Below are 10,757 nucleotides of genomic sequence, written 5' to 3' on the forward strand. Positions count from 1 at the left end.
CATTATAATTATGTTTTTAGAAGCATCCTGGATTCACCCACTTCGATAACAGTTCTTCCATGTGGTATAGAAAATTGAAAGAAAGCTTCTCTGGATGAGATTCTAATTGTATCATGTTTGAATCAACTGTTTCATAAGTTGATGTATTCAAAAGTATATATCACCAACTATGTCTTAACATTAAAATATTTTTTACAATATACATTAGAAAAAACATTCCCCTCCATAATTTACAAATAGAATGTATGTTTGTAGTTTCTTTCTAAGGTTGTTTTTCTCTGATTTTGATTATTTTACATATATCATAAAGAAATAGAGTTACTTCCTGGATATAAAGGCTCAGTGGTTTACTCCATGTTACTTATCATTACTAAGGATGGGACAGCCAGATCTCTCATGCTTCCTAAGGTGATGCAAAATGAAACACAGCCCCACATGTGTTAGTACCCTTACCTAAAAAGACAAAAAAAATTGAGCCCAAATCTAATCAACCACTGGGTTCACAACATGTTAAACAACATCACGAGGATACAATCACCCTAAAGGTATCCTCATGTCAATAATAGCTCTACTTTTCAGATGACTGGTATCTATGACTGAGTTAGTTCCAAAAAACTTAAAATTTTACACATACCATAGTGAACAAAAATTCATCTTACTGTAGCCTTGACCAGATTGCTTATTAATAATAAACTTAACATAATGTACACTACTTAAATTGAACAGATGGTACTTGTTATTATATGAATTTGCATACAATTGAAATTACATATATTTTCTGCCTGTTGATTAGTTACTTTTCCTTTTTCCTTTTTCAGATTGCCTCTTTGTATTTTCTGCCCATTGTTCTGTTTGATTCATGATCATTTCCTTGCTTCTACGTATGAGGCCTTTATTTGGTAAAGATATTCACCAGTTATCATATTTGTTGTAATTTTCCAGCTTCTAGTTTGTTTTTTAACTTATTGTCTCATATAGATTTTAAACATTTTAATGTTGTTAAATCTCCTGCTATTTTCCTTTGGGTTTCTAACATTTCTTTTAAACTTAGAAAGTTATTTATCCATTTAGAGAGAAATTTTCTTTCATGAGTACAACGTGATAGATATGTAACTATACATTTTTCTACTTACTGCTTAACAGTTATGTATTTAACTCTTTGATCTACCTAGACATTTTCGGTGTAAGCTATGAAAATAGGGTCTAACTTGTTTTTCCCAAAATAGTGAACTTGGGGGTTGAACACTATATTGAATAATTCCTATTTTCATGTAATCATTAGTAAGCAAAGTTATATTGTCACCAAGACCCCCATGTTGCTTCTCTATTGCTGACCTAGGAAGACCAATTCTGTCAAAACCTAAATTGCTTTGATCTTGATATATTTTGTTCGATTTTGTTGTTTTCTTTCAGGTAAAAAATGAAGGCTAGCTCTTTCATCCCTCCCTTATGTTACTGGATAACAAACAAAAAATTGACTTATTTGAATTTTATATTAGGGAATATTCTGCCTATTTCATATTTTATAAGCTAATATCACTTAATTTTCATTAATTGCAATAAATTTTGATTTGCTTGCATGCATTATTTTAAAAATAGGAAAGCTACTTTCTTCAATTACTAAAAGTGAAAATCCTGACTGATTCTGGTTTAAAAATGCACTCCTAGAGGGAAATCCAAAAATGTTTTTAAAAAATCAACTCACAAACATAAAAAAGTAAATAACAGCCAACATGTTTATTCAACTAATGAATTATGAAGAAATAAAGAGGTGAATTTTCTTATGGGAGGACGGGGACAGAGGGCTGCCTGCCCAAAGACAGTTGCCAGGGTTGGCTGGCCAGACATTCCATAGAAGCCATGAACTCCGGTGAGAACTGGGAGAGGCTGGATTCTTGTATGCTGCTGGAATATGTCTCTTAATATTTAAAACCCAGTGGTGAATTCTGACTCTAGGTACATCATGGGTTTTAAGTACATTAAACAATGCCAAAGAAGGAATATATGCCAAGTTTATGTGAGCCTTCTAGTCATTCCTGCATGTCAGAATTGAGCAAGTAGCCAGGAGGCCACAGGGGCTAGGATTGAGTAGAAAAATAATTCAGGGTGAAGATAGAAGTTTGTTTTATCAGCTAAATTATTAATAGATCATTAAGATATTTCACTTTTCACACATCTGACATTTTGAGTTCATGCTGCTACAAATTAGTGAACAAACAAGCCAAATTATTTAAGCTAAGTTGTACAACCTTTTCAAAGACAAGACCAGAAACTGTTCAGAAACTGTTCATTGAGGGCCTACTGAAGCTAGACAAGAATGTGTTAAGTTAAAGCTAGAGTTCAACATGCATCCTAGTTTACCATGCTTTAATAGAATATGTAAAATATTTGTATAGACATCGTATTTTATGTACCCCCCCTCCAATGGGAGAGAAAGAAAACTCCTAAGTATCTGTCCTGGAAAGCAAAGAGTAGTAACATGTGTTTCATGAAATCAGTATGGTTCATCACTAAAAGGTAGAGCTAGCCTGGGAAGAAAATACAGTATTTGGTTGGCAAAAAAATTCATTTAGTTTTTTTCTGTAAAATAAAAGATACATTTTTCATTTTTACCAATAACTTTATTGATTTGGATATTTGGAGTATATTTGCTATCTCCCCATGGTATAATGTTGATTGTTTTTAACTAACGTCTCGTTTTGATCACTATCAACGTCAGCTGATCTACCCAATCTTGGAGCATCATCCAGCAGGAAATCTCCAGCACAAAACTTCAAAAAACACTTTTGACACATTTGATCAGTTCACAGCATCTTCTCCATAAAATGTACAAAATATTTATTTGCATTTCAGTTGCGTTTTTTCTGCTGTACTCAATGAGTTCTCTGAACATCCTTATCATTAATGTTTTGACCTCTGCATCTGATAGGTTGGCTATCTCCGTTTCATTTATTTCTTTTTCTGGGGTTTTGTTCTTTTCTTTCATTTGGGCCATATTTCTTTGTCTCCTCAATTTGGCAGCCTCCCTGTGTTTGTTTCCATGTACAGTATTAGGTAGAGATGCTTTGACTCCCTGCCTTAGTAGTGTGGCCTATGTAGCAAAGGCACCTGTAAATTGTGCAGGGCGGAGCCTTAGGTAATTGCCAGGGCGGGGTTACCCGCTTCACTGCTTTGTGGCTCTGTTTGTGGTGGGGGACTCAGAGAGGGGATAATGCCGCTGCCTGGCTTCTGGCGAATCACCTGGCTCTCGCCCCATTTCCAGTCACTTCACCCACTTCCTATATGTGATTGGCACCTTTCCAGTTACTGTCCTGGGGTTTGCATATATTCTATGACCATGCAGGTCCTTGAAGCAGAAAAAATTTGGCAGTTTCTTCCACCACCCCAACCCCCACTGGTTTTTACAATCAGAGGTAATGGGGGTATATCTCCCTGGTGCTGGAACCCTGGGCTGTGCTGTCTAGCCTGGGGCTGGGATCACTCGCTCCCAGTTTATCCCTCCCAACTTTTATCTACCATACGTGAATGTGGGACTGTCTCTCTGCCACCACGACTGCTGCTGTTTGTCCAAGTCGCACTGCCTCTCTGCCACATCTCTGTAATTCTGCTTCTCCTACCCGTCTGGATGAATGTGGCTTCTTTAAATCCTTAGTTGTCAGACTTACATATAGTTTGATTTTCTGATGGTTCTGGTTGTTAGTTTTGAGATCTGGTTGTAATTCTTTCTATGGTTGCACGAGGAGGGGAAGCATGTCTACCTATGCCTCCATCTTGACCAGAAGTCTGAGTTAGTTTCTAATCGTATAATCTTGGGTAAGTCACTTGACTTACAAACAAAAGACAAGGACAAAATAGAAAAAAAATAATATTAAAGCAAATACATGTAAATACTAACATATTTAATATTTAACACGCCCTTATCTGCTATACCACAAAAATAGTTTCTGTAATAATCAGTAATAATAATTTTCTTAATTTGTTCCTTTGTTTTATAATAACTACTTTAAAGAACTGATGTAAAATTTAAAGATATTTCATGCATGAACTAAAATTTGCACTCACAAAAGTTATATCTCAAAATATATTTTTGAGAGATATATCAAAATTGGCGTGCTATTTTACTGTTTTCAGTTTTAAATATAAGTAAAAACTCCCAAAGAATGACAGAATTAAAGTAACTTAGGCTCTGCTTCCCCATCTTTACAACTGTGTGCCATCATTGCCTATGTCAAATCTACTGTCTAAAGGCAGGGATATGTCATATCGCAAGTGCTGGAGGCACACGCTATGAGGAAGCAGATTAAGGTCAGTTGAAGTCCTGGGCACAGAAGAAAATATTGGGCCCCTTAAAAAAAAGAGAGACAGGGAAAATAAAAATACATGTTAACCATATTTTATGTAGCGTAGTAATGAAACCAAACTTGGTGTCATTAGAAAAAAGTGTAAAGTTGGGGTTTTGCGGGGCCCTTCAGAAGTTCGGGCCCAAGGTGTGTGTGCCTGGTGGGCCTGCTATTAAATCCGCCTCTGACGCTACACCAAAGAGAGCTCGGACAGTTCTGAATGGTTTGACCTTAATCTCAAAACAAAAGTGCATACTTACCTGGCAGGGGAGATATCATGATCACAAAGGTGGTTTCCCCAGGGCAAGGCTTATCCATTGCACCCCAGATGTTCTGACTTCTGTGATTTCCCCAGATGCAGGAAACTCAACAGCATTAATTGTGATAGTGGGGGACTGCGTTTATGTTGCCCCATGTTTAAAAAAAGGAAAAGAAAAAAGTACATAGCTGAGTGTGTTGGCTGTATATCTGTATAACTGTATAACTGGGAGTTCTCCAAGTTAGCCTCCACAAACAGGACGATGCTTACCCAAGTATAAGTAATGAACAAATGTGCTAACTCAAAGTTTATCTTATCTTTACTGTATTAAAACAACAGTCATCATTGACATTGTTTAGAATGTTAGACTAACAACATTTTTTTTTTTTTTTAGAGAGGAGTATTTTATCATTGATGTTTAGTAGAATTGTCAATGAGTAGTGATAATCAAAAGCACATTGCCTTTCAGTCAGTTTTATTCTTGTATTAAAATTCTCTTCAGAATCACACTATTGTCTGCACCAGGGGCAGGCCTACCTTGCCCTTGGTAATCCACCCTCCCTAGTCTCTTGCGTTTTGTCTCTTTAATGATGAGATGATCACTGCTTCGGCTCAGAGCCTATCATGGCCTAGGGCAGGCATTCACAAAAGGCCTTACATTTAGAATTTAGACATGTGAAGTATATGAGGCTATTCCTGTAGCCATTGAGAGAGACCAACAAGAATGAAGAAATGACTTTTTATATGCTGTTCTAGTCCCAAGACAAGGCTAAATGGATGCCAAGGTCATCAAGAATAATCTGAGATTGCCAAGGACTTGTTTTAAAGTGTTTTCAGGTGTGACCAATAACCCTGGCATTTAGAGATAAATAAGAAGGTAGGAATATTTAAAATCATTTAAAAATTTTTTTAAGTATATTTTATTATGTTGTAATAGTAGTTTCAGTTTTTTCCCCTTTGCGCCCCTCTGCCCAGTATCCCTCTTCCCTCCAGCAATCTCACTCCCCTTAGTTCATGTCCATGGGTCGTGCCTGTATGTTCTTTGGCTTCACTCTTTCCTATATTCTTCTTCTTCTTCTTTTTTTTTAATTTAGATGGTCCTCTGATGGACTTTTAAAAAAATTTTTCTTTTTACAATTTATTTATTTATTTGCTGTTTTGTTTATTTATTTATTTTTAGAGAGAGGGGAAAGGAGAAAGAGAGGGAGAGAAACATCACCGTGTGGTTGCCTCTCACTTGTGCCGCCAACTGGGGACCTGATGTGCAACCGAGTCATGTGCCCTGAGTGAGAATCAAACAAGCGACACTTGGCTCGCAGGCCGACACTCAATCCACTGAGCCACACCAGCCAGGCCTTCCTGTATTATTCTTAACACCCCCCTGTCTATTTTGTACCAATCAATTATGCTTCTTAATCCCTGCACGATTCCCCTATTTCTCCCTCCTTCCCCCTCCCAGCTGATAACCCTCCAAATGATCCCCATATCTATGATTCTGTTTCTATTCTGGTTTGCTTAGTTGGATTTTGTTTTTATTTTTTAGATTCAGTTTTTGATAGTTGTGAGTTAGTTGTTATTTCAATGTTCAAAATTTTGATCTTCTTTTTCTTAAGTAAGTCCCTTTGACATTTCATGTAATAATGGCTTGGTGATGATGAACTCCTTTAGCTTTACCTTGTCTAGGAAGCACTTTATCTGCCCTTCCATAATAAATGATATCTTTGCTGGATAGAGTAATCTTGGTTCTAAGTCCTTGCTTTTCATTACCTTGAATACTTCTTGCCAGTCCCTTCTTGCCTGCAAAGTTTCTTTTGAGAAATCAGCTAATAGTCTTACAGGCACCTCTTGGTAGGTAACTTTCTGTTTTTCTCTTGTTGCTTTTAAGATTCTCTCTTTATCTTGAAACTTTGACATTTTAATTTTGATGTGTCTTGGTGTGGTCTTTCTTGGCTGTAGTTTGTTTGGGACTCTGTGCTTCCTGGACTTGTATGTCTATTTCCTTTGTCAAATTTTGGGAGTATTTCTTCATTATTTTTTCACTTAAGCTTTCAATTTCTTGCTCTTCCTCTTCTCCTCTGGCTCCCCTATGGTTTGTATACTGGCATGTTTAAAGTTGTCCCAGAGGTTCCCAAGCCTCTCCTCAATTTTTTCAATTCTTGTTTCCTCATTCTGTGATGGTTGACTGTTTTCTTCTTCCTTATGTTCCAAATCATTGATTTGAACCCTGGTCTCCTTCTCTTCACCATTGGTTTTGTGTGGACTTTCCTTTGTTTCATTTAGCATAGCCTTCACTTCTTTTCTTATGCGTTTGCCATACTCAAGCATATCTCTCAAGCCTGTCAGCATCTTTATCACCAGTGTTTTGAACTCTATGTCTGTTAGGTTGACTGTCTCCTTGTCTGTGAGGTTGGCTATCTCCTTGTCATTTAGTTCTCCCACTGGAACCTTGATCCGTTTCCCTTTTGGGCCATACTTCTCTGTCTCCTCATATTGACAAGCTACCATGTTTGTTTTCCTCTGTGTCTTAGGTAGAGCTGTTGCACCTGTTACATTTTAAGGGGCAGAACCTTAGGGATTCATCAGTACAGGGCGACCCGTTTCACCACGTTTTGGCTAAATGTGTGGGGGAGGGGCCTGAGAGTCAACAATGCCACTTGTTCAGCACTCATCCCTTTTCCAGGCACTTCTCTCACTTCATATGGGACTGGTGCCTCTCTAACTGTTGCCCTGGTCATCGTTACCAGAGTGGGTGGGTCTGTGGACATTCTAGGATCGTGGGGGCTCTTTAAACAAGCAGTCCCTGCTGAGAGATCAGCAGTTTCTTCCTTCACCCCAACCCCCACTGGTTTACACAGTCAGAAGCAATGAGGCTCTATTTTCCCTGGTGCTGGGACCGTGAGCTGTGCAGTCTGGTCTGGTGCTGGGAGTGCTCTGCAGGTGTCCCTCCTAACTTTTAAAAATGTGTGACTGCACTTTCCGCTGACCTGCCACTGCCGCCACTGCCACCACCACACCATGTCCTCTCTGCCCCAGCTTCACCTCTCCTACCTGTCTGGATGAGTATTTCTTCTTTATATCTTTGTTTGTTGGAATTCCATGCAGCTCAGTTTTCTGGAACTTCTGGTTGTTTCTAGTTTTAAGGTAGTTGTATTCCTTCTTAGTTGTGGACAGAGACGCAGCGTGTCTGTCTATGCCTCCATCTTGGCCAAAAGTCTTAAAAACCTTTTTTTTTTTTTTAAAGAAAAGAATGAAGGAGGAAATGTCCACCTTAAAATGTTTAACTTGTGCCATTATTGGACTGCTGTGTGTAAATTAATATTGTGAAAAACTCTGGAATTATCTTGTGAATAGCCCAAATATAATGAACTGTACATTTGGAGTGTTTTTAAATGTGTTATTTTATTATATGTAAATGTTAAAAATCGACATAATTTTTATACCTATTTTGTCATTTCTACAAAATGACAAAGTAATAGACATAGCTGAGCCTGTTTACACTGCTGCTGGGTCTTCCAGGAATTAAGGGTTTTTCAGGATGCAGGACATCGGTGCTAAAACTGGGACAGTCCTGTCCAGGCAGACCATCACAGTGGATCACCCTACATAAGTCCTTCAGAGTCCAGCAGACTCTGATATCGTGGGATGTCTGATTTCTCACCAGCTGAGCCTGCAAGTCTTTTCTGGAGAGGAGCAGGAGCTAGCCATTCCCCTTCATGCTGAGAGAGGCACTCATGCTAGGAGCCTTCAGCTAGGAGCTTGGTTGCTGCCACATGCCGCTGCCCCCTCCTCTCCACACTGACCTTTCTCTACCTCAAATAGAGCATTGATTTGATGACCACCACAACAGATGCAATTATGTATATAAGTCACAGGAGCGTGTTTTACAAACTAAAAACAAGACGAATGTAGAAATTTTATATGTTTTTAAGTTTCTGGCAGAGATTTCGCTTTCTCAAAACGACCTGAGGCTGCTGTCCCAGCAGAGTGATGTAAATTCACACAGCCCTAGATGTAAATTCACAGAGCCCTAGGTTTGGCGTTTCAGGGCTGAAACTTGAAATATCCAGGACAGCTGAGGGATACAGACTTTTGAATACGTAATTATTTAAAAGGTTTGGAGAGTACATGGTCTAGCTAAAGCTGTACTCCCTGTGGGTTAAATAACTAAAAAATCAATACACAGTGTTACTGACAATCGAGCTATTGTATTGTGGAAGTTTTGTGCTGAAACAGGTAGTAGTAAAAGAGAATGATGGTGTTTTCCGTGATTTTGTGTTGCCCTCCAACCATTGGCATGATCTGGGGAGCCCATAAATAATGATTTATGGCAGGACCCAAGCCTTGAAATAAAGTCATTTGTGATCAAGTTTGATAAACATCTGTGCCTGTTGTTATTTAAAAAATAATAAAAGACTCTAGACCTGAAAGATAATCATCAACATGTTAAAAGAATAAATAGGGTACAGAAACTTCATTAAATGACCATTTAAAATGTGGCCCTCTGCAGCACCAGTAAGATTTAAACTGCAACATCAGTCAAAACAAAGGTCATTGTAATTCATGACCGATGGAAAATGGATCAGCTGTATGAAAATGGAGAGCCAAATAAGCAAGTCCCACCACAAGGATGTGGTTTGAACACTTACCTTGTGCTTCTAGGAAGGGAAATTAGTACAGTAGTCCCCCGCTATCAACAGAGCATGCGTTCCATGACCTCCTTGGATGCCTGATACTGCAGATAGTACTGAACCTTCGTATATAGGCTGTGTTTTTCTTATACATACCTACCTATGATGAAGTTAACATAAATTAGGCAGAGGAAGAGATTAACAATAATAGAGAACAATTATGACAATATACTGTAATAAAAGTTTAGTGAATGTGGTCTCTCTCTCTCAAAATGTTGTACTGTATTTACTCTTCTTGTGATCATGTGAGCTGATACAATGCCTGTGTGAGGAGATGAAGTGAGGTGAATGACACAGCCACTGGGACTAGAGTTAGGCTATTATAAGGGTTCCTTGAACACAAGAACTTTGATACCATGACAGTAGATCTGATAACTCAGACAGATGCTGAGTGACTGATGGGCAGGTAGTGTACACAGCCTGGAAACGCTGGGCAAAAGGATGATTCATGTTCCAGGCACAACAGAGCAGGACAGTGAGAGATTTCATCCTGTTACTCACAAGAGTGTGCAATTTAAAACTTATGAACTGTTTACACCGGGAATTTTCCATTTAATATTTTCAGACTTTGGTTAATTGTGAGTAACTGAAACCGCAGAAAACAAAACCATTGGATAATGGGTGACTACTGTACAAAGATTTGGAGGGAAATTTGACTCTATATATAAAACTTGAAACATAATGTCCTCTGATGCAACAAGGCCATTTGTAAGAATTTGGTGTACTGAAATATTGGCACGTTTGCAAAAATATATGAACAAGGAAAGTGTATTACTAAATATTTATAGTATTTGTGAAAATGAAAAATTGACAACCTAGATGTCTAACAATAGAGTTAAAAACCTTACTGTACATCTGTACTGAAGAATACTATGCAGCCACCAGAAAGAAGGATGTTGATTTACGTGTATGGACTTGGAAGTAAGTCTGGGATCTATTGGGGAGAAAAGAGCAAGTCGCAGAGCAGCAATGCATAGTATAATTTTATTTTGTAAAATAAATGTAAAAAAAGTAATCTGAATACACATTCAATGTGTGCTCATAAATAATTCAAGAAATACTATATTCACAGCAAACTCTTTAGAATGGTTAATGCTTGGGAGTGGGAGTACTTCATTTAAAAATTTTAGGATATACTTATATTACTTTTTATTTTTTAAAGCAGAATTTCTTTTGTGTTTCTCTTGAGGGGGCATGTTGTTAGTTAGGTTCTAACTCTGAAAATCGCTGTACTTCTCCCTTGCACTGACCACATCAGTGACAAAAGGCAGTGGCAACTATATGTAAAAATATACCATGGATCCTGTAAGTGAAATCAGGTCTCCCCATAGCATCCCAAGTGCAGAGATGAAAGATTTAAAAAAAAGAACTGATGGATCCTACTGTATTTTTGGCAAAGGTTTCAATTAGATAAAACACTCAAGTCATTTATCGAATACAGATAATATATTATTTGAAGAATTAAAAGCA

General features: G+C 37.9%; 1 non-coding gene across 1 annotated transcript; it reads left to right on the forward strand.

Moving 5' to 3' along the window:
* Positions 1–4,592: 4,592 nt before the first annotated feature.
* LOC150016710 (U1 spliceosomal RNA) lies at positions 4,593–4,755 on the forward strand. Its single transcript, XR_016510388.1, has one exon. It is a non-coding gene; the product is annotated as a U1 spliceosomal RNA (small nuclear RNA).
* Positions 4,756–10,757: the final 6,002 nt, after the last annotated feature.

The sequence above is a fragment of the Furipterus horrens genome, unplaced genomic scaffold (genome assembly GCF_987537825.1).
Source record: "Furipterus horrens unplaced genomic scaffold, mFurHor1.1.pri manual_scaffold_3, whole genome shotgun sequence".
In the NCBI taxonomy this organism is placed as follows: Eukaryota; Metazoa; Chordata; class Mammalia; order Chiroptera; family Furipteridae; genus Furipterus; species Furipterus horrens.